This window comes from Sturnira hondurensis, unplaced genomic scaffold (genome assembly GCF_014824575.4).
Source record: "Sturnira hondurensis isolate 20B ecotype Veracruz unplaced genomic scaffold, ASM1482457v3 Scaffold0022566, whole genome shotgun sequence".
NCBI classification, from domain to species: domain Eukaryota; kingdom Metazoa; phylum Chordata; class Mammalia; order Chiroptera; family Phyllostomidae; genus Sturnira; species Sturnira hondurensis.
In genome coordinates this window covers 13,010,458-13,035,847 of record NW_028095197.1, presented here as the reverse complement: position 1 = coordinate 13,035,847, position 25,390 = coordinate 13,010,458, and the positions used below count along the sequence as shown (strand labels likewise).

Genomic DNA, 25,390 nt, shown 5'->3' with positions numbered 1-25,390 from the left:
TTCTAAAGCTCAACATTTTTACAATTCCCACTACATTTTATGTTTTTGATGTCACATTTTACTTTTTGTCTTCTATATCCCTTAACTAATTATTGTAGTCATAGTTGTTTTTACTACTTTTGTCTTGTAACCTTCTTACTAGCTTTATAAGCAATTCACTACCTTTAGTATATGCTTACCTTTCCAGTGCAATTTATTATTTCGTATGTGTTCTTACCGTTAACCACGTTTAAGTGCACGGTTCAGTGGTATTAGGTAGATTCACACTGTTCAGCTCCCACACCACCATCCATCTCCAGAACTTTTTCATCTTCCAGCACTGAAACTCTGTACTCTAAACATTCCTGCCCCACTCCTCCCGCTGCCCCCCACCCCCTGCTCCAACCCAGGCTCTGGAACACACCCTTCTGCTTCCTGATTCTGTAAACTGAATTTTTCTAGGTATCTTATTTAAGTGGAATCATTCAGTCTTTGTCCTTTTGTGACTGACTTATTTCTCTTAACATAATGTATTCAAGGTCACCCATGCATGAGATGCGTGAGACTTTCCTTCTGTGGCAATATCCTTCAAAAATGTCTCAATTAAAAATGTATAATGTCAATGTATAATCTGAATAAATCAATATATATATATATATTTTTTTTCTATATCCCCTCAATGTCTGAAGATAATTCTTAGCAGTTGGGCTAAAACTTTGAAGTTATACACTGAGGGGAAATTAGTCTTTATTATCAGCAATCATTATACATATTTTTCTGAAGAAAGCTGGGCCAGGTGGGAGCCCTCTTTACTCAAATATTCTCCAAAATAAAAATAAATGCTGATCTCCACAACACAGCAAACAATTGGAGACAAGCTTCTGAACAAATAGTTCTATAGACAATTCTCTACTCTTGGTTATTTATGAGTAAACAGATCTTTATCCCAAAATTTTTACCTAAATGAGAGAAGTTTCTACAACTAACTCACCTTTTAATAAGCTAAGAAGCTATTGCGTTCCAAATATTCCTCTAGTGCATTATATGAACTAAATTTTTAATAAGTATGGAGAGAGTTTTGGTGAAACTGAACTATTTCTGCACATCATTTTGGATAGCATATAATCAGCTTCTCCAAGAAGTCTTTTATAACCTCTTACTCTAATTGTTGTTCTAGTACTAAAGATATAGCAAGTGAAATACTTTGCCTTCCTGTCTTCTATTACCCTGAGAAGCTTGGAATGCCAAGATTATTTTGTAACCATCTTCGTATCCCCACTGCATTGAAATGTGCCTCGCACAGAGAAACTGTTCAAAATTTAATTAAGAAGTGGAAATACTTGATAATGTTCTACAGATATTCTTTGGGGGTCAGCATGGCTATTATTATTGCCCCTCTTATGGTTCTTGACCTAATGATCCCTGGACCTTTGTTTGATGAGTTGCTGTAAGAAAAGACAGGAAGGGGCCCCTTATATGCTCAAGGCTACTTTTTATAAAATACTATGGGGAGTAAATGGTGTGCTTCAGCTATAGCCTTCCCTAGAGAACGAGCATAACACTATCCTCCAGTAACCCATAGTTAGACTCATTTATATTTTTCCTCCTCTAATGTTCTCTGATATTATCCATTTACATGCAAGTAAACAACAGTAGGTAAAATATTATCATGACATATTTATACTGAGCAGGATGACAGATTGGATATGACTGTTTCATTGATTTTGACTTAGTGATCAGGTTGGGTATTAGCAGACTAATTTTAAACATGAATAATAGTGTTTTTGTTTTTAATTTAACATATTCCAATACTTGCCTGCACCTGTAAGCTGTTTCTTGATTCCTTTACCAGTCAGACTAATCATAGATAGATGGAATGTCAAAACAGAAGAATGCAATCTAGCCAATTATCTTAGCTTCTCTTTTTGAAAAATGGCCTTCCTGAGTGGTTGAAAGTATTATAAACTGTGGTAATAGAGTATAATTTGTTTTATGTAAACCAAAGACACATGCTAAATTTCTAAATACTAATACATATGTTAATAAAAAAGAAACTCTAAATGTGTTACTATCTGATAATTAGAATATAATTTCAAATGGGCTTCTCTTTTGTTATTAGAACTTTTACATAAAAAGGCATACAGTCAGCTCTCCAATGCCATGGGTTTTATATCCATGGATTTAACTAACTATGGATCAAAAATATTTGATAAGAAAAACAGCAAAAAGTTTCAAAAAACAAAACTTAAATTTGTTACGCACCAAGCACTATGCTGAATCCACTCACAGGAAGTCATGTGTAGCGGTACCCTGCTGTAGTCAATATGCAAATATAGGTTATATGCAAATACCACGTCATTGTCCATAAGGACTTGAGCAAATATGGGTTTTGGTGTCAGTGGGGGTCTTGTGTAATAAATATAACTTCCTCACACAGTGTTTGTGAAAATTACGTGAAATAAAACTATTAAATTTTTGCTATTATTCTATTAATATTGTGATATAGAGGACATTTACCATAAACTCATGAAAATGTGGGATATTCACTATTTTTGGTCTCTACCCAAAGAAACATTTGAATAATGCTTTTTGGTTTTTTCAAAGAACTACCTCTCAGTAAACCAGTCTTCAATTCTTATTTTATATTTCTATTTGATGTTGCCAATTTAACAGTCTTCAAATCAAGGTTAGGACATTGATTTCTGAAATAAAAGTGCCTAGATACAAACTCTGGCCCTTCCCTTTGCTGTATAGGTGGCTTGAGTCAAATTATACAACTTCTATATCTCAATTTCTTCACTTGCAAAATGGAATTAGTATTTTACAGGGTGTTTGTAAAACAAGATGATCCATAGAAGTACTTAGCACAGTACTCAGTGCACAGTGAGCACTCGGTACATGATAGTTAAAAGAGGATAATTATTCAGTAAACCATACCTCTGTTTTGGTTGATTTTTTATGGGGAACATTCTTATAGATTTTTATGGATAACAACTAAGTATTGACTAGTCAAAATGTTATTGATTTTATAAAGTTAATGTTTTTATTTATTATAAGTTTTAAATTATATGAATTGACATTTGCTGAATATGCCTTGGGGAATTGACCAAATTTTCTACACTATAGGACATAAAATGTGAATAAAAATAATGTTTATTTGGAATAGAGCAGTCATAACTTCTAAAAGTCAGATATAAAAGTAAGAGCTTGTCAAAGAATACAGAAAAAAATGACATATAATATCCATCAGAAAAATAGAGAAATTTATAAGTCAGTTTTGCTGAAGATTGACTTTGTTCCCAGTAAAATACTTTTTTTAAAGTTGAGTTGCTCTCAGTAGTTACTACACTTGGGATGCAAAGCCCTGACTTGTGGTTTTTAGGTTTTCTGCTTCCTTCTTAGTTGCTACTGGCCATTCAGTTTGTGGATAGGATGCATGTCCTATCTACTCCCATCATGGACATTGTTTCGCCAAGTTAGATCAAAATCATTAAAGAGACTATTCTGATTTTCTGGCACTGCTGGAAGAGCAGACAAAAAAATGGATGTGTATTTGAGTGTGCTTGTGCACACAGGTGTATGTGCACACACATGCGTGCAGTTGTATGAGTGAGCTAGCGAAAGAAGAGGAAGATCAGTGTGCTTTATGTGTCTTAGCATCCCCAAAGGGAATGGTGGAAAACTCCATTATGGCTCCCAGGGAAAATATCTCTTTAGTGAAATTATTAAGGCTAGTATGTATTGAGTTGGCCAAAAAGTTCATTTGTTTTTTTTCTGTAAGATGGCTCTAGTAGCATGTAGTTGTCTTCAACTTCTTTCAAAACAGTTTTTTTAGATTGTATTGTCACAGTCATCATATCAGCGTGCATTTGGGAAAAAATTACCAAAATTGGTGAATTTTTGTGTAGTAACCATTTTAATATTGAAGATGGAAGAAAATATTTTCAGCATATTATGCTTTATTATTTCAAGAAAAGTAAAAACACAACTGAAGTGCAAAAAAAAGATTGGTGCAGTGTCTGGAGAAGACATTGTGACTGATCAAATGTGTCAAAAGTGATTTGCATAGTTTTGTGCTGGAGATTTCTTGCTAGATAATGCTCCATAGTTGGGCAGTCCAGTAGAAGTTGATAGCAATCCAATCAAGACATTAATTGAGAGCCATCAATGTTATTCCAGGTGGAAGATAACCAACGTGCTTAAAATATCCTAATCAATAAATTTATTGGTGAAAATGAAAAATATGTCTTTATTTTACAGAAAAACTAAGTGAATTATTTGGCCAACCCAATAGGAAATGATGTTTCTGTAAAAATGGGAGGTTGTCCCCAGAGATACTATAATGTAACAATAGAGCAGGATCCTGTAAAAGTAGGAAAGAAGCAAGGTTGACCTGAACAACTAGTGTTACTTCTAGACACAAGAAAATTCTTAGGAGAACTCTGAGTTTGGTAGATGCACCATTTTTCATCTTTCTTGCAGTATATTTTTGTGTGTTATTTACTAGTTATGTAGATTATTCATGCTCACTTTATGTAATCAGAAGTAATTTTTGGATGTACCATGTTTTTTTCAACATATAACAACCCAGAGAAAATCACTGTTGATAATTTGATGCTCCTAGTCTGTCTAGTTCCACATATATTTTCAATTAGAGTTTTTAAATTAATAGTAATGTTTCCCTTACAAATGAAAAGAGGTATAGAGGTTTCATACTAATAGTTTAAAAAGGGCCCTGGCCAGGAGGCTCATTTGCCTAGAACATCATCCCATAAACCAAAAGGTTACAGGTTTGATTCTCAGTCAGATCACAAACCTAGGTTGTGGGTTCCATCCCAGGTCTGTCTGTCTGTCTGTCTGTCTCTCCTCCCCCACCTTCCTCTCTCTCTAAAATCAGTAAAAATACATCTATGGGTGAGGATTCTTAAAAAATGTGCCTTTTAAAAGTAGAGTTTGAGGAGGAAAAATGTTAATTCTACTTTGAATGTTTGAAGCCATCCTGTATAGGACTTTTGTTTGTTGGGAGTTTTTTTTTTTTTTATTATTGCTTCAATTTCATTAGTTGTAATATGTCTATTCAGATTTTCTGATTCTTTCTGACTCAGTTTTAAAAAATTGTGTATTTCTAGTAATTTATTCATTTCATTCAGATTGTCCAATTTGTTGGCATATACCAGTAGCTTTTTTGAAATACTTTCTCACAGTTCTTTTTTAAATCTGGTGTCAGTTTTTACTTCCCTTTCATTTCTGATTTTATTTAACTTGGTCCTCTCTCTTTTTTCCTTATTCTGACTGGTTGAAAGTTTCTCAAATTGTTTATATTTCCAAAGAAACAGCTTTTGATTTCATTGACTTTTTGTATTATTCTTAGACTCTATTTTATTTATTTCTTTTTAATTATATTTTATTGGTTATGCTATTACAGTTGTCCCAATTCTTTTTTCTTTGCCCCCCTTCACCCATCACCCCACACTCCATCAGGCAATCCTCACAACTTTTTTCTTACTGTTTTTCAGATTCTCTCTTTATCTTTTTTAAAAAGTATTTTATTTCTTTTTTTTATTTTTAGAGAGAGGGGAAGGGAAGGAGAAAGAGAGGGAGAGAAACATCAATGTGTGGTTGCCTCTCACATGGCCTTCACTGGGGACCTGGCCCACAACCCAGGCATGTGCCCTGACTGGGAATCAAACTGTGACCCTTTTCACTTTATCTTTAACACTTGGCATTTTAATTATTATATGTCTTAGAGTGGGTCTCTTTACATCCATCTGGTTTGGGCCTCTCTGTGCTTCCTGGACATACATGTCTATTTCCTCTCCTCTGAACTTTATTATTTTCTTTCTTCTACTCATTTTGGCCTTTGTTTTTTTATAGTTCTGCTAAGTGTAAAGTTAGATCATTTATTTGAGATTTTCTTGTTTCTTGAGATAGGCCTGTAGTCCTATAAATTTTCTTCTTAGGACTGCTTTTTCTGTGTCCCATAGGTTTTGGGTTGTTGTGTTCTCATGTTCATTTGTTTCAAGGTATCTTTTGATTTCTTCTTTGACTTTATTGTTGACCCTATCATTGTTTAGTAACATGTTATTTAGCCTTCATGTCTTTGTGTGCTTTTTAGTTTTTTCTTAAGATTTATTTCTAATTTCATACCTTATGGACAGAGAAGGTGTTTGATATAATTTCAATCTTCTTAACCCTGCAGAAGTTGCAGCTGATCTGAGAGATACAAACATATTCTTTTCTTGAAGTATTGTTACATATATGAGGTACATTATATATGACTAGCTGTGTGTGTATGCGATTAATGTTAAGTCATAATATTTAAGGCATCAGCTTGGTTAGAACATGTGGTTTTTACATATTTTATTTTGCATTTCTGCATATACTAGTATTGAATGTATTTCTCAGATACATGTGATATATGCTGCAATTGTTTTGACTACAATCTCCAGAGTTAAATTTATTAAAACTTGTTTTGTGTCCAACCACATGGTCTGTCCTGGAAAATATTCCATCTGCACTTGAAAAGAATGTAAATTCTGCTGCTTTGGGGTGAAATGCTCAGAACATATCAATTAAATCCATCTGGTCTAGTGTGTCATTTAAGGCCACTATTTCCTTGTTGATTTTCTGTCTGAAAGATCTATTTGTTGATGTCAATGGGGTGTAAAATCCCCTTTTATGATTGCATTACTGTTGATCTCTCCTTTTATGTCCATCAAGATTAACTTTATATAATAGGTGTTCCTATGTTGGGTGAAGAATGTTTAGAAGGGTTATAGTCTCTTGTTGGATTGATCCCATTATCACAATGTAGTGTCCTTTTGGTCTCTTAATATAGCATTTGTTTTAAAGTCTATTTTGTCAGAGGTAGATATTGCTACCACAACTTACTTTTTATTTCTATTTCCATGATTTTTTTATTCCTTTTCTTTTATTCTGTGTGTATCTTTTGTTCTGAGGTTGGTTTCTTGTAAACAGTATTTATATGGGTCTTGGTTTTCTCATCTATTCAGCAACTCTATGTCTTAACATTTGTATTTACATTTAAAGTGATTATTTATATATATATGCCTTTATTGCCATTTTGGTTTTTATTGTTATATTTCTTTCTTTTTTTTTTTTGTCTTAAAGAAGTCCCTTTTGAATTTCTTGTAATGCTGGTTTGGTAGTAATAAACTCCTTTAGCTTTTTCTGGCCTGAGAAGCTCTTTATTTCTTCTTCTATTTAAATGATAACCATGCTGGGTAGAGTAGTCTTAGTTGTAGGACCTTACTTTTGGTCACTTTGAATATTTCATGCCAATCCTTTCTGGCCTGAAATGTTTCTGTTGAGATATCAGCTAACATTCTCATGGGAGCTCTCTTGTTAGTAACTGTCTTATTCTTTGTCTTAACCTTTGCCATTTTAATTATGATGTGTCTTGGTGTGGGACTCTTTGGGTTCATCTTTTATTTGAGAATCTCTGTACATCTTGAGCTTTTGTATCTTTTTCTTTCACCAGATTAGGGAATTTTTCAATCATTATTTCCTCCAGTAGGTTCTCAGCCCCTTGCTCTCTCTCTTCTCCTTCTGCTCCCCCTCTGGTGCAGATGCTGTTACACTTCATATAGGCCCAAAGGTCCCTTAAACTATCCCCATTTTTTAAATTACTTTTTTATTTTTGCTGCTCTGATTAAATGTTTCTCTGCTACTTTGCATTCCAAATCACTGATTCGATCGTCTTCACCCAACCTACTCTTTATATCTTTTAGTGTATTCTTAATTTCATATACTGTATTCTTCATTTCTGACAGGTTCTTTTGTATGGTTTCTATGTGGATTTTTATGCTGTTTTAGTTCTCATTAAGTTTCTTATAGTTCTCACTAAGTTCCCTGAACATCCTTATAATCACTTCTTAAAACTCTGTATCTTATTTAAAAAGTCTTGCTTCATTTTATTTAGCGCTTTTTCTGGAAATTTTATTTCATGTCCTTTCATTTAAGACATGTTTCTTTGTCTCTCCATTCTGTCTGGCTCTTTGCATGTTCTATGTATTAGGTAGATCCCAGTTTTGGGAGGGTGGCATTGTGTAATTCATGTCCTGTAGGTGCTCCAGAAACATCCTTTGTGTGAGTTATGTGATCCTTCCTGTCATAATCAAGTCTTGATTTTTTTTCCTATTCATACATGGGATTGACCTCCATGGTGGCTTACTGTGAGGATAAACTCAACCACAGAGTTTGAGCTACTGTGCAGATACTGACCATTTGAAGCAGAATTAGCCTCAGCAGGGTCTGGTGCCTGCAACGGTTTCCCTTTGATATACCACTTGTGAAACTAATTGGAACCTGCTCTAATATCGTCTGAAACTGGCCATTGGGCATGTTGGTTTTAGGTTTGTGGGGGAGGGACTCTGGTCTGTACCAGACACTGCATGTGACTAGGCCTAAGAAACCTGTTTGAGACTACAAAGTGATCCACAGTTCGTGGCTGCCTCTGGTCAGCCTAGCTGTGCACGGGAAGGGCCAAGATGTACAACTACACTGGCTTCCTCCAGCACCGAGTCTGGGTGTAGTTCAGCAAAGGGCCCAAGGGACTCTGAAATCTGCCCGCACCTGCCTCTGCCTGCCCGCTGCCTATTAGGCTCAGTCACTGAAAGAGCCTGTGGCAGTACTCGAGTTGTGTGAAGAAGGTTCTCAGTGAGTCACCAGGTCGGGGAGTGGTGTTCAGCAGATCGATACCGGCCCGTTTTGGGTGCCAGTGCTGCATATGATGGCACTCAGCCAAAGTCCTAGTATATGCCAAGTCAAGCTGCCACCTACCAAGTGCTTGCAGACCTCTACAGTGGGCAGGGTTTCATGAAGTCATCAGGCTGAGTCCTGCAGAGTTCATCAGGCCCACACAGACCAAGGTTTTGCCATGGGAAGGGAGGGCTCTGCACTCGTTGGCATGTGATGGAATAATGACCACTGACCTGGAGCCACACAGCTCAGTCTGTCCCAGATTCTGCTGGGAGCCTGAGATCAGCAGGGTAGATGAGCTGGGAGTCAGGAGGGTGGGGCCAGTGGGTCTCCCACGAGGAGAAGTGCTGGGCAGCCACGGGAAGAGGAGGGAGGACTGGCTTCCACCTTAGAGGCAAACAACTCAGTCATGACACCCCCTGTGCCTGCCTGGACCTCTACCTGCCTACCCAGCCAGCTGACTTCTCAGCATGGTATGTGCTTCACAGAGTGGAGAGACAGGTTGTCCAGAGAATGGTCTATAGCGTTCCCCCAGGCTAATTCCTCAAGGAGGGGAGTATTCCTTCCAAGAAAGATGGCAGTGTGGGTGAGGGACTCATCACAGGGATTCTGGCGACTGCCTCTTCAGTTCTCCCCCCAGAGCCCCAAACCCCATGTTCTCCTCACACGACTCTAGTCTTCTCTACCCCTCCTCTGCAAGAGCCCACGGTGAATGGCCTTAAATGAGATTTTGTGCATTGGCCCTTGGTTGTCTGTGTCTCTAGCAGACTGTTTTCTCTCCCTCATGGACAAAATCCTTGCTGATTTTCACAGCCAAATGTTATGTAGGCACCTTTTTCCCAGCACCGGTGCTCTGGGCTGGGAGGTCTGACATGGGTGGTTTGACTCTATACTTCTCAGAGAGAATCTTTTCATTTCGGATACCCCTCCAGGATCTCAGCCAACACTCTTGGGAAGAGGGCCAGCCCTTTTTGTATTTCCGTCCTTTCTACCGGTCTGGATGTGTCTCCTTCTGTACATCCTTGGTTATAAGACTTCTGTTCTGTTCATCTAGTCCTCAATTAGTTATTCAGGTTTATTATTCTCTGTTTCGGTTGTAATTCCAGTTCGGTCCTGGCTGGGGAGTTGGTTGACCATAGCTTCCATGTTCTCCCCCATCATCTAGGATCACCAGGATTTCTTTTTACTTTTTATATACAAGTTGTTTGTTAGGTTTGTGTTTTGCAAATGTTTTCTATCACATTTTTGCTTGTCTTCTGATTCTCTTAATACTACATTTTGAAGAGCAAAAGCTTTTAATTTTAATGAGATCCAACTTAACTTTAAAAGTTTTAATATGATTTTAAAACATAATTTTAATGGTATACTACATAAGAATATTATCTTTCCCAAATCCCTTTGAATGGAAATTTAATATTTATCCAGATATATGCTGCTCCATTTCATATCTCTGGCATAAATTTTTGTGCATATCCATGATATTTCCCTGGGATAAGTTTCCATAGGAGAAACTATCAATATTATGCCAAAAATTTAAATTTTATGTATATTGCTTTTACAGTGTTTATCTAACATTTAATAGTTCTTAGGAAAATACATTCTCCTAGCAAGCATCAGATATTAAGTTGTGCTTTTATCTCAATTCTTTATCTGCGGTTTTATTTTCACCACCTTGGTTATAAGTGATGTTGAATATTTGGCTTTAATTATTGACAATTTGTTTTCATCCTTTGTCCCCTGTTTATGTCATATGTTTCATGTACCATTTTATTTTTCAGGTCTTTTCTCAAAAGTAAAAAAAATGTATCTCTGTGTGTAAGGAGAGAGAGAGAGACAGAGTGAAAACTCCTCAGAACACTCTTTCTCTTGAAACTATATCTAAAAATGATCTGGAAAACCTACGTCTCGTGAACTTTATGATGCTATCTATCCTGATGTAATTATAGAGCCAGTCTACAAAAGGCTAGAAGTGCCCTAAATTTTTTTAACCAGCTCAAGTTGTAGAAATCCAATACTCTAATCTTACTTAACCTGAAATCCATAATCTTGAATTCAGTGAAACACTGGGCATCACACACCTTCCCTTGGTTAACTGCCAAAAATGGCAAATACCCCAGGGATCCACTCTTGTTTCAAATTTTGGAGTCCCCTTCCTTTAATAGTCAATTTTGAAGACTGCAAGCAGAGCCTAACCACAGAGATAGCCAAAGTGTCTAAAATACTATTGCTTAGTTTTATAGCACCTAGTACAATCTAGGGCAAGTGTGAGTGGACCAAGTTCCTACTAATTTAGCTGGGTAACTGAGGCTCTTGCATCTTCACTAGATACCAATAGAGCATCTCAGAAGCCAAAAATAGTACATATGAGCTCAAAGACAGTTCTCAGAATCTATAACTTAACTCATTTTGAATAAAAGGAAATAAAATAATTGTATTCTCATCCTCTTAGAGGCTAGTCTGAGGCACTTTTTTTGTGCAGCTATTGACAAATAGCAGGTCCAAGGGAGTTGATGAGATTAAGATTCTATAATTATCACATTTCTTTAAAGTCATATTTCAGGAAGGTATTTTCAAGAAACAGATTTAACACACTGTTCCCTAGCAAAGAATTTTCCAAAAAAATACAAGTCTGGAGATATTATGGGTTTAGTTCTAGATTACTAGAATAAAGCAGGTCACACAACTTTTTGGTTTTACAGTGTAAATAACAGTTATGTGTATACTATATTATTCTATTATGTATTCAATAGCATTATGTATTGAAACAAAACAAAACAATGTTTGCTAAAAAACAAATGAAGGCCTTCTTCATTAAAGAATCCTTTAATGAAGCCCTTCTCTAGGCCTTCATTAAAAAGAAACTTGATTGCTAAAAAAAAAAAATGCTAACCATTATCTGAGCATTCACTGAGTCATAATCTTTTTTGCTGACGATGGTCTTATTTTTATTTGTAAAGAACACAATATATGCAAATCACAACAAAGCATAGCACAATAAAGTGAGGTACGTCTGTATTCTGAACATCCATTAGATAACTTATCCCAAACCCCAATGTATAAAAAAATTGAGATTCTGTTGTGTATAAATTTTATCCCTACATAGAACTGGAACTCACCAGTGGATATCCTGTATGGGGTTACAGTTAAATTATATCAGTTAAGTCCTAGTTTGGGGGGAGGGAACTCAAAAAATAATTCTTATTTAAAGCCTAAAATGAATGTTTCCCTGGTATTGAGACAAGGACATAAACAAATATTAGACTGAACTTATAGGCATGGCCTAGTCAACTACCATATTTTTGGACTATAAATGCACCCCCCTAATTTGGGAGGAAAATGGGGGTGTATCCTATAGTCTGAATATAGCTTACTTGGCCCACTGGGGTGGGGTGCAGCCTAAGTTATTCATGGTATTATATATTTTACCACATTTTTTGTTTCAAAAATTTTTGTTCTATTTTCCTCCTCTAAAACCTAGATGCATCTTACAGTCTGAAAAAATTGGTATACCAAAGAGCGAAGACCAATTATGAGGAGTAATATCAGATATAAATCAAGTACCATGTTATGAAAATCCAAAGAAATATTCTCTAGATACTTGGTGTGCCCATGAAATAATATCCTTCTGTCCTTATTGAAGTTTCCTTTGTATGAATCATAGTCCAGACATAAAATATAACGTGCTCTAAAAGATTATTTGAAAGGATATTAATAGACAGATGTATTACATGGTATGAACAGGACTGAGGGAAAAATGTTGTACCTTGAGACTAGTGACTGTAGCGACAGGTTACCTACCTGAAGTTCAAGGGAAGAGAGTAGATACTGAAACCCCAAAGACATAGCTGTATGGAGAGGACAGCCTGAGAGGCGCTGAGGACTTGAATGAAGGTGCTGCCAACCTACGTGGGGCTGGCAGAAAGGAGCAATGGGGCAGCCAGAAGAATTCACCCTTGTTTTCCTTCCTTCCTTGGACACTCTGTCAGTGTTTCCTGTTGCTTACATCAAACTAAATTAACAAGCCAAGGGAGTTATTTAAATCAATGCAAGGTTATTAGCTTCTCTAGGCACAAAGCAGAGTGAGAAAAGGTAGTGAAGGTAAAAAGTGATTCATCTTACTGTAAAAGGGAAGCTTGAGTCCAGGGTTGAGTCCAGGCTTCCAAGCCCAAACTGCAATCCAACAGGATGAGTAAAGGAATTAATCAAGACACTTTTGTGGAGATGAGCACCAGGGACTGAGAGTTATCCACAAGTGCACACAGAACAGAGTCCAAAATGCAAATCCAGCCAGACAGTGCAGTAAGTGTTGTCATGAGGCAGTGTTGGCAGAAGGGCAGATTCTAACAAGGAGATGCTCTGAGAGATTAGTCATCCCACAGTCAAAGGAGACGGATGTGGGGCAGCCCTGTGTGATCTCTTCCTGCACGGTTCAGCACACGCAACTGCTTTTGAGCCATGAGGGGAACACAGTTGGCATAAGGAAGTATTTAAAAATTAATTTACATGGCCAATCTGGGTGCAGTAAAATAAATTCACTCGCATACTACTGGAAGCAGTGGAAATGCTAGTACCCCCGCTGGAAACCCGCTGTAGCAAGAGCCCTAAAATGTTCATACTCTTTGACTTAAAATAAATGTTGTTCAGCGTTTCATATTTACTTTTAATAAAAATGGATTTAGTACATAACACTGCTGACAATACCTAGGTGTGGATTTTTGGTAGGAGATGGTACAGCCAAATGCGTTGAGATTGCACTGGCTGTGCTGGTCTCCCAGGGTTGAGGAACAAAACTGGTACATTTGGCACATAAACAGACTGTGTCCATGAAAAAAAAAATGCTACAGTGACAGCTGGACGATAACCTTCCAAAAAGGCTGTCAAAGAAGATTTAAACCCGTGGGGAGCTGAGATCCTCAGCGAAAGGCGTTGGAATAGTCAGGAAAGACATAAACCAAAAGGATCATGTCAAATGGACAAAGGGGAAGCATATTTGGAAAAATAACAAAACTAACAGTTGTTCCCAACAGTTAGGGGGAGGAGATGGGTGGTAAGATGTTAGAAAATGGATTCATTTAATTGATAGAAGCCAGAGATCATGGGGAGCCTCTGCTGAGTCTATGGACAAGTGCAGGAAGACTGGTAGCACTAATTCAAGTTCATAAGAGGTCTTAATGGTGAATGTGGGCATATCTAGGGTCTGGGGCTGCAGAGAAAGGCTTTTGTGACACAGTCAAGGTGGGACCTCATAGGTGAAGCTTGGTATAGCCAAAATTCTTAGGCAGAAGGGTATAAGGAAAGAATCTGCTTTGAGTAACCTAATTTTGTAATAACCCAGTTGAAACACCGAAACTCTGGCATCTTGAGGAGACCCTGGTTAGGAAGATACATTATAAAACTGAAGTGATTCTTTTTCTTCCAGAAAGGGAGTGGGAGATCACTTCAGGAGTTATACATTCTCTTTCTCAGATAGGCAAAAGAGTATAAATTGCAAGGACTTTGGTGATAAAAAAGGTCTGATGTCTAATCTCAACTGTATGATCTTGGAAAAGTTATTTAATTTCTCTGAGCCTTTAACAACAATAATAGAAATAACTCTGAGTGTCCTTGTGAGAAACCAATATTATGTGTGTAAAAGTACTTTATGGACTTCTACACGTGTGCCAGCCAGCTAGTGTAATTATGCAAACTTTGATGCAAGCCCCAGCTCTGAATCACTGTTATGAGTTAGTCGTTGTCAATGTGCCTCTCTGCTATTTACAAATTAAGGTCTCCTTGCAGGAGAAATTCCACTCACAAATTTAGAACCAGAGACAAGTATTCAAAAAGTGTGTCTACACTTGCCTAGAGACACAGACACTATTTTATTAGTCCCTTAGCAACTGTCAGCCTTCAATGCTGAGACTGATGGACACAGGGCCACCTCACCATCAGTTCTTTGTGAGAAATCTGAGAAGAGAATAATATGTACTTTAGAACTGTTTGCTTAAAGCTTTGTTATAATACATAGAAAAAGAAAGGAGATTATACATGGGGTCTAGAATGGGGCAAAAAGAAGCCTAAGGCTCATAATCAAAGTTCAGGGATAAAACTTTCAAAACATTTCATGTTGGTTCATATTATAGATTTAACAGACACTATAGTCTGTGTTTTAACAGCCACGATTATAAGAAAGATTTTTTCTTCACATTAATGATAAAACTTGTGAAATCCTAATGGAGTCTGGAGTCTAGTTAATAAAAATTTACAAATGCTGGTTTCTTTGTTGTGACAGATACATCATGGTAACACAAGATATTAACATAGGGGAATCTGAATAAAGGGAATAAATTAATTCTCCATATTATCTTTGCAACTTCTCTGTGCATGTAAAACTGTTCTAAAATAAAAAAGATTATTTTTAAAAGGATAGTTTTAACTTCTCACTAAGCATTTCTGTGAAGACTCAGAATGCAAATTTGGACTAAACGAATTTGGACTCAGAATGCAAATAAGTACTAAAAGCTTAGACAATTACCAAACTATTATCAAAATTTTAGACACAGATCATCAACCTATAAATTTTTAAGCCAGAAATGTATTCAGAAGAGAGAAGGGGCATGAATTTTGTCACGAGATAAGGAGCAATGGTGACCTAAGTTCTGTACTGCGAACACTCCGAAAGCTGTTTAATCACTTCTTGAATTTCTAGGAAGTTTCTGATGTGACAAAAGCTATTTTACAGGCCCTTTCCTTCATTAAAATCTCTCCTTCTGTATCCACTCTGGTTCAATAATCCACAGTCATACAATAAAATCAAATTTAAAACCTGAATCAAGAAAAATAAGAGAAAGAATGAAAATAGTCAGTATGTCAATATTATTACTGGAGAATATTATACTCAATTCTCTTCTGGGTTAGTGTTTGAGAACTCTCAAAAGAAACTTTAAAGGAAAAAATAATCTCACAAAATCATACACTGGAGGAAGTCAGAGAAAAATCATTACTGAAAATAACTGTCTAAGATAAAGATACTAGTCTCATTCTCAAACAGTCTTTGAGGTAAGACATAAGTTTTCTTATTTTTCAGTCCTGAACAGATGTTTTCCAAAAATCTGACCCAATTATGTAAATGTTTTCTTAATTTAAACTGTTGAAGGGAAAAGAGGTCCCCCCAAATTAGGGTTTCCCACAACACCATTCCCCACAATTCCCCACATTTCTTACTCTCTAGAAGTTTTTTTTTCCGCCAAATTTTTAAAGGTGAATATTTAAATAACTGAGCCAATGATTTGTTACCTTGCTCATGTGACACTTTAAATCTTTAAGAGAAGGATTATGAATCTCATCACTGAGGGTTTTAAAAATGGAAGGATTGTGGGCTCTCCTACATTGGTAGTAGACATGTTTTAGAAAGGGAAAAACAGCTGACAATGGCTAAGTTCGTACTTTATCAAATCTCTCATTTAATTCTTTTAGTGAATCATGAAATCAATGACAAGATGGAGTAGCTGAAAAGCTAAGAAAGAAGCCAGATGCAAAAGTTGCTAACTGATTGACATGGAACTCAAACTTGTCCAATCCCAAAGACAATCCTCATATGTACCACAAACCCCCTGTCTCAGATATTTCTGTATGACTGTGTGTATTGCCAAATAGTATTTTTCTATTCTTTTCCATGGAAACGTTTACTAGGACTATGTGAACACACTGGAAGACATTCCAAGGTAAGCAGTGTAAATGTTGAAGGCAGTCAATAAGAGAAATTAAGGCACTTGCGCTTACAGCCATATGACATTAAGAGAGGAGCTGTAAAGCCATAAATAAATCTTTTTAGTGTCAAGTAACATGATGATGAATTGCATAGTAGAATATATGAATATTATAAATAGGAAAAGCTTCATGATTAACTTTTGGAGAAAATAATTCAAGCATATATGCACTTTTAAATTGTCTACTTTAAACTGTATTTCAGTTTTTCTTCGCTAAGAGAATCATGAATTTGTCCAGAGTAGAATGTTTGGAAAATATAAAAAATCATCAAAATTAAATTTTGAAAATATATGAGTAATTCAACCAACTAACAATAATTACCAATGGCATTGTGATGTACATATCCTCCAACGTAGTTCTACACACACATATACATAGATATATGAATGTATCCTGATCAGGAATATATCATATGCACAGCTTTTACAGAAAAGTCTTTCGTGTCATAATTTTATCAAATAATATTTAATGAGTCAATAATATTTTAAGATTTTATATTTCTGTTCTGTGGAAATAATTGAGCTTACCTTTGTGACTTGAATGTATAATCTAAGTTTTTTTAATTTTTAATATTTTTCTTCTTTTTTATATGTACCTCTGTGACTTTAATATGTAATCTAGGTCTTTAATATTTGAGAGTTAATATCTCAAATATTAAAATATTTGTAATATTTTTTAATTTTAAGAATGTTAGATCTTTAGAAAAATTCCCACAACAATGCAAGGAATGTTTGTACATACTGAGATGAATCAATTATTATTTTGCCATATCTTCTGCAACTCAGACCCATGTGTGTGTGCGTGTGTGTATGTGTATGAGAGTTTCTAAAGATTTTAGAATAAGAACATTCTTTTTGGGGTGTGGAGGGGGAGCCCATAGGAGGTGGACAAGATCAGGGTGGAGGGGTAGGTTCCCAACCCAGCAGGTACCCTGTGGGCTCCCCCCTGCCTGCCCCACCCTGCCCTCAGGGTGCCCAAGAAGAAGGTCAGCTCTGCCAAGAGGTTGGGGAAGGAGGAGTCCAAGAGGAGATCAGTGAGGTTGTCAGCTACACGTGTTCCGAAAAGGTAAAAATGAAGTCCAAAATTCTTGCAGAAAAGGATAAATGTGCAGACAAAAAAGTGCACACAAAAGTGAAAAGGGGAGCAAAGGGAAAACAGGACCTAAAGAAGATCTACCTGCAGAAGATCTACCTGCAGAAGATCTTCTAAAAATGGAGAAGCTAAAAACGAGGAGAGTCCAGCCTTGGATGAAGCATGAGAGAAAGAAGCCAAGTCTGATTAATACATACCCCATCTTACCAGTGGTCTTCGTCTCCCTTCCTGGAAAACCCGGAGGAATATTTTTATTGACTACTTTGTCAATGCAAGTTTCTAACAGCTCTGGAAATACTTTTAAGGAGGAAATTACACCTCGCCCCACTTTTTAAGTGTAAATACTTTTTTTAAGAGGTAAAAGCATTTGCTGGTTATTTGTTTTTTGGAAGGACCAGAAAATAGTGGGATATTGAATTTGAGGGGCTTTGACTGGCTTGGGTATCAACTTAACAGTCTAGAGATGGAGGCAGTTTGTATGTCCTATAACACAAGGCAGACCACGTGATAATTTGGAGCCCTGCATTTGGAGGTCATACATTTACTATATCTTGAACATTTTAAATTACTTCTATTATCACGTTTTTGGTAGAATTGTCCCCTAAAAAAAAACCCACCCCTTGATCTTGGCTCTCCCTGTTGGCATTTTGTGTGACATCTTTGGTGTGATAGTCCAGTTTTCCTAGCAATGTTACAGGGGTTTTTAAATAATATGTTTTCATTTATTAGGCATACAATGTAATAGCCCTATATCCAACCTGATGTTATGCAAATCTATGTTTTTTATTGTTGTTCAAGTACAGTTGTTTTCATCCCCCCAACCCTGCACTCCCCACTCCCTGCCTATCTCCACCTTCAAACCTCCTACCCCACCTTGTCTTTGTCCATATGTCATTTATACATATTCCTTAACAACTCCCTCCCCTTCTGTAACTTTGTTAACAGGCTTGAAGATTGAAAATTTGATTATATGGTATATGTGATACTAAATTGTAAGTTAGTGGGACTTTGATATACCAGTATATCAACATTTGAAGATATTGGTACTTGATACTGTATTAAGGAAAATTAACCTCCAGATTTTAAGCTGAAAAGTCACTGGAATAACTATTTAGAAAAGAACCGTAACTACATGACTTTTTAGGTTTTTGGTATGTATGTTAAGAATTGTGTATAAATTGAAGTGTCTGTACACTTATCCTCAAAACAACCAATAAAATCTCAATTATGAAAGAAAAAAATTCTTCCTCTTACATTATCTCACATACACACAGAGAAGTAATTTAACATCAGCATAACAGTAATAGCTAAGTACAGTCCATATTAAAATTCCTCTGCCGTAGGTACAATAATATCCATTATTATTTCTGGTTTGTTTGTTTCAATTCAGGATCCAATTAAGGATTATGCATTGTGTTTAGCTGTCATGGCTCCTTAGTCTAGGAAGGAAGGAGGGAAGGAGGGAGGGAGGGAGGGAGGGAGGGAGGAAAAAAAAGCTCCCTAACCCTCTTTGTCTTTGGTGCCACTGAAATATATTGTGCATACAGGACAGTTGTCTTGCAGAATTTCTGTTCGTTTTGGTTTTGGTTTTGTTGTTGTTGTTATTTGTTTGTTTTCTCAAGATTACATTGATTCAACTCTTTAGTTTTTTCAGGATACAATGCTGTTTTTCCTTTTTATACACAACATACCAGAGAATACAGGATGTCAAACTGTTAAGTCAAACTCCCTTTCAACATTATCGATAAGTGTGACCATTATGTTAAGTATGACCATATTTATAAGACAGCTTTGTGGTAAATGCAACTTTCTTTTTTAATTAACAGCCATACTTTGGGGTGATTCTATGAGAGTGTGAATACACGAAATCACTGACAGTCGTACTCCTCTGTGCTCTTTGGTGTTTAAAGCTATTGCAAGATGTTAGCATTTAAATTTTTGAAAGATGGTAACATTCGATCTTTTAGTAACTTGGCAGTGGTAGAACTTTTTTCTTTTTTGTTTATTTTTCTGTTATCTTAAAACAGTTTAGTTCTTATTGGGAGAGGCTGCTTTGGAATCAGCTGTACAGATCCCATTTCCCTTGAGAAGTATAGTGATCCATTTTAAATTTGCCTTTGAAATATGGCACAGAAGCCTGTGTACCAAGTCGCAGGGCTAAAGTGTTCATGGAGAGGTCAGCTGAATCATCACTCAGCCTGAGCTATTCCAACTACCATTAACATAGACTCTCCTCATTCAGAGAAGCAGATTCTACTATTATCCTTAAAATAATTCTTTCCAGGGTCTTATAACTTATAGCATAGTCTGTCTCTCTGATTTATAATCTAATTAGAGCCCTTTTACTCTTGTGTCTAGGAAAAGGAGACCTGCTTCTCCTCTATTGTTAAGGGCCATTTCATATACTCAAGTATCCTAGTAAATCCAAAATCATCCTTTTTTCCTGTAGGTCACAGAAGCACAGTTTCATTTGCTTTATCTCATAGGGGCTGTTGCCCAAACTTTTCATCAAATCCGATAGTTTTCATCCGAAATAACTTCATTTTATACTTCACAGTGGTGATCCAAATGATGTCCAGAATTTTTCTAATACCGTTAGAATTCTACGTGCATCTCCTGAGAGAAGTACCCCCTGGTCTCTTATCACCACTGCATGTTGAGCAAAGGGTGAAATAAATAGCTAAGATGATTCGCATTTCTTAAAAACATGAGGTGGCTGCATGTTGCTTTTTACTGAATACATTCTGTTTTAATTTCCAGAACATCAATTTGGAATCACTGATTTATTTTTAACACCTCTTTGAATTGAAACTAACAGAGACATTTCATTTGTATTTTTCGACTTTCAACCATCATACCAATTAACATGGATTGAACGTTGTATTTCAGGACTTGCTTAGTATATATAAAACTCAAGGCATATTAGTTCTACAAAAATGTTTTATATATTAAGATGTCCTTATAGTTGAAAAAGTATACCCTTTTACCAATCCATCCCTAATTCCCCCACCCTCTGGCCCCTTACATGTAAATGATACCATGTAGTGCTTTTCTTTATGTGTTTGGCTTGTTTCACCTAGTTAATGACCTAATGTTTTATTCACATTGTCACAAAGGGCAGGGTTTTTTCTCTTCTCTGAAAATATACATATAGATGATATAGATGATATAGATTTAGATATACTTATACTTTGAGATGTCCTAGGGAGATCAATATGCTTATAACCCAATAGAACAATAATTATTTAGATTATTTTAATGTTGTGTCTTTCATTATCAATCCCATGATATATATATAGCACATCTTCTTTACCCATCTGTTCATTAATGGACACAGGTTATTTCCACATCTCGGCTGTTGTGAATAATGTTGCAGTGAACACGGGTGCAGAGGTCTCTTCAATATCTTGTTTTCATGTCCTTTGGTTATATACTCAGAAGTGGGAATAATGGTAGTTCAAGTTTCGATTTTTTGAGGAACCTCCATACTGCTTTCCATAGTGGCTGCACCAATTCACATTTCCACCAGTACTATACAAGGGTTGCCTTCTCTTCACATCCTTTCCAAAACTAATCTCTTGTTTTCTTGATGAAACCCATTCTCACTGGCAGTTTCCTAGGATTAGTCATATTGTGGACCTTCTCGTGTACTTGTTTGCCATTTGCATGACTTCTTTGTAAAAATGTCTATTCAGTTATTCTGCCCAATCTTATTTGAATTGTTTGACTGTTTTTGCTATTGAGTTGTGTGAGTTCTTTATACAGTAACCCTTAAGATTAACCCTTAATCAATATACAATTTGCAATTAGTTTTGACCATTCCATAGGTTGCCTTTTCATTTTGTTGATGATTATCTTTGCTGTGTGGCAGCTTTTAGTTGTGGTGTAGTCCTACTTCTGTAGTTTTTGCTTTTATTGCTTTTGCTTTTGATGTCAAATAAAAAAAATTACCAAGACTGACATCAGGGAGCTTACGTCTCTTTTAGGAGTGAAACAAGTACTCTTGGACTCTGCATTACCCTAATTTTCTCAGGTCATGGCTGCTGCTACCACTATTACTACATCTAGGCCCTAATGATACTAAATGCTAAGTTACTGAGATCAATGATGTTATGAGGATTTCAGATTAACCTGCTGCTGTCTTTCTTTACCAGAAACTTTTTCCTCATTACCTGCTTCTAGATTACACAATATAGACAGTGTTGTTTACACCTCTTTTTACAATGAGGTTTCCTTAGCTATTCCCATCAAGGAGTCTATTTTCCTAGTATACCTGAGGTGGCCTCATGGTTTACTTTAGCCAACTAAAAGAAGCAGAAGTTATGGTATGCCAATTCAAAGGCCAAGCCTTAAGAAATGTTGCACACTTCTGTTTACTCTGCCGCAACCGCCCTATAAATATGCCCAAACTAACCTAGTGAAGGGTGAGAGACCTCGTGACCCACAGCCACATCTGCACAATTGTCCCAGCTGAGACCTCTAACTAACCAGCCCTTACATAATGCACAGCTTGTTGCAGTCCAGGGGTCCCACCAGAGACATGAATTTTAGCTATGGATTCTCCTTCACCAATACATCTCAATTCCATGAATAAATATTAAGCAGCAGCACTGTAGTAATGTTCTGTATTTCTTGTATGTCATACAATACACATTTTGTTGGAGAATCCTAAAACAAAGTAAGCCTTTTACTACCTTGGTTTGTGAAGCGCCTCTCTTCTTTGCAATTGAAAATGGTTAAAATAAGAAATTAAAACAGTTGTCAGAAAAGGGGACATTTCACATGAATACATCAATAAATGAGAATAGCAAGCATTAACCTACAGTTGTGTGATACAAATTGAAATGTAATTTAATAGCAACCGTGCAAGTGAAGTGACAGCAAGTGAATGCTCAGCGACACCATCAATACAAGAGATGTTCATTTATGTATTTGTGTTTGCAAGATTATAAAGTAATTGAATTGAATTGATTTGACTTACATGTTCGTGGTAATAAAAAACCAACATTTTAAATTGTGTTCTTAAATTTGTTTTAGATATATTACTATAATTCTTGGGTTTTAAATAATCTACCACTAGAAGTCTCCAGTGCAATGTCTCTCATTTTTTAATTAAAATATCCGTGAATCACATAAAATATGAAAACTCAGAAGTAATAAAATTAAGAGGAAAGATAGTCTAATGTCAGAATCCAGCTGGAGCAGGATTGAAAGAAAGATAATCAGGTTTCAATTCATGGTGCCTCCAACCTTTATTCAATAAATAGGAGTGACCCTCAAATATAAACTTTCTGGTGTCTAAACCACAATCTATATTATGATTGGAGACTTGGAACCTCTACCAATTAGGCATCTATCTCCATCCTAAAAGACTGATCTGTGAAAAGAGTAGATGCAGTTCCCTCTAACAATATCATATTAATCCAAATATTCTTCATATAAGCAGGGATTACAATAATAATTAAACAGCTATCATAACTTGACTATTTTTATACCAAATGAGGTTCTAAGTGCTTTAAATACATTATCCCATTTAATTCTTGCAACGAGTCCATTTAGTCTTTATTCAAAGTCAAGGAAGGAGGACTAGAACATTTGTTCATGTTGAACCATATGGATTTCCAATTCCCACCACTTTCACCTACAAAAATATCAAATTCATATGATTCAGGCTAATAGCAAGTAGCATATCCAGACCTGACACCTAAATTTGTATGAACTCAATCCCATTCAATCTCAAAAACAGCAGAGAAGGCAGAGGAAGCGGGGCTGAAACTGTTGTGGTGCAGCAAATTTTCAGAGGAGTTTGACTTCCTGTAAAGTGTTGTGGATTAGAATAACTGGAACAAAACAACAATTATAGCACTGGATACGGGAAGTAGGAAGTTTGCTTTGCACCACAACACCAGAGAACCATACATAATTGAATATGCTAGCTTCTCACAACAGGCCCCTATTATGCCTTTAAACACTGCTATAAAGCCTCCTTGAAGAGTAATCCATGGTATGTTTTGTGTACTTGAAATGAGAGGAGAGAAAAATAGTGAAAATGAACAGACATTAAACTCCATATATCTTGCTGCCCTATCTTCATAATTATTTTTTTCAATTAGTGGTTTAATTTGCCATATCAGAATGGGCAGATATGAAGTCTTGGGAGATCTATACAGGCAGATGTTTTGTTAAGGGAGTTTGGGGGGGGGGGTGATAGAATTTAAAGAAGATGACTCTGTAAAATGTTTTAGTAGTATGTAAAACACTGCATTTAATCTGCCTTTTCCAAATTTTCTACCAACTTCCTGACTTTTGTTATTTGCAGTTGCTTCACATGAAAATGACACTACCTGGGGGAAAAGTCCCATACCAGTGAGGTCATATGGGGCAGGAGCTCTCTGGCAACACACTATATAGTTGATCAGGTTTCAGCAACCTCCTTGCCTACGCAATTTTGTGATCTCAAAGTGATGGGTCTCCCTGTCCTTATATAGCATGTATCTCCAGATGTCTTAATATGTAAGATATGTGTTTTTAAATTCAAGAATTTAGTACATTCTATTTTACTGACAAAATACACAAAAAGTTTACACGCATGTATAATTATAACATATGATGATATCTTGATCTCCTTGGTTAGGCTTATTCCTAGGCATTTTATTTTTCTTTTTGCTATATTGAATGGGATTTTTTTCTTGATTTCTGCTTCTGCTGTTTTATTGTTGGTATACAAAAATGCCTTTGATTTCTGAATACTGACTTTGTATCCCACTGTTTTGCCAAATTCCTTTATTAGGTCGAGCAGTTTTGGGGTAGAGTCTATAGGGTTTTCCATGGACAGTGTCATGTCATCTGCAAACAGTGAAAGTTTTGTTTCCTCCTTTCCGATTTAAATGCCTTTTATTTCCTTTTCTTGTCTGATCGCTGTGGCTAAAACTTCCAATATTATATTGAGTAGAAGTGGTGAAAGTAGACAACCTTGTCTTGTTCCTGATCTTAGTGGAAAAGATTTTAGTTTTTGCCCATTGAGTATAATGTTGGCTGTAGGTCTCTCATATATGACCTTTATTATATTGAGGAATGCTCTCTCTATTCCCACTTTGCTGAGTACCTTTATCATAAATGGGTATTGTACCTTATCAGAAGTTTTTTCCACATCTATTGATATGATCATGTGACTCTTATCTTTGCTTTTATTTATGTGATGTATTACATTTACTGATTTGTGAATATCGAACCATCCTAACATCCCTGGGATGAATCCCACTTGGTCATGGTGTATGATCTTTTTAATGTATTATTGGAGGCAGTTTGCCAATATTTTGTTGAAGATTTCAGCATCTACGTTCATCAGTGATATTGGCCTGAAGTTTTCTTTCTTTGTTGTATCTTTGATCTGGTTTTGGGATTAGAATGATGCTGGCTTCATAAAAAAAAAAAATTGGGGAGTCTTCAAGGAAGACACAAATAAATGGAAACATATACCATGTTCAAGGATTGGAAGAATTAACATTATCAAAATGTCCATACTACCCAAAGCAATTTATAGATTCAATGCAATACCTATTAAAGTACCAATGACATACTTCACAGACATTGAACAAACACTTCAAAAATTTATATGGAACCATAAGCCCCGAATAGCAGCTGTAATTTTGAGAAAGAAGAACAAAGTAGGAGGGAATCACAATACCTAATACCAAACTGTATTACAAGACCACTGTAATCAAAACAATCTGGTACTGGCATAAAAACAGGCACATAGACCAATGGAACAAAACAGAGAGCCCAGAAATAAACCCAACTCTCTACAGCCAATTAATATTCGACAAAGGGGGCAGTAACATAAAACGGA

At 36.2% G+C, this 25,390-nt stretch overlaps 1 pseudogene; it reads left to right on the top strand.

The window, feature by feature from the left end:
* The first annotated feature begins 1,355 nt into the window (after nt 1-1,355).
* On the top strand, nt 1,356-17,731 carry LOC118979856 (non-histone chromosomal protein HMG-14-like; annotated as a pseudogene).
* The last annotated feature ends 7,659 nt before the right edge of the window (nt 17,732-25,390 follow it).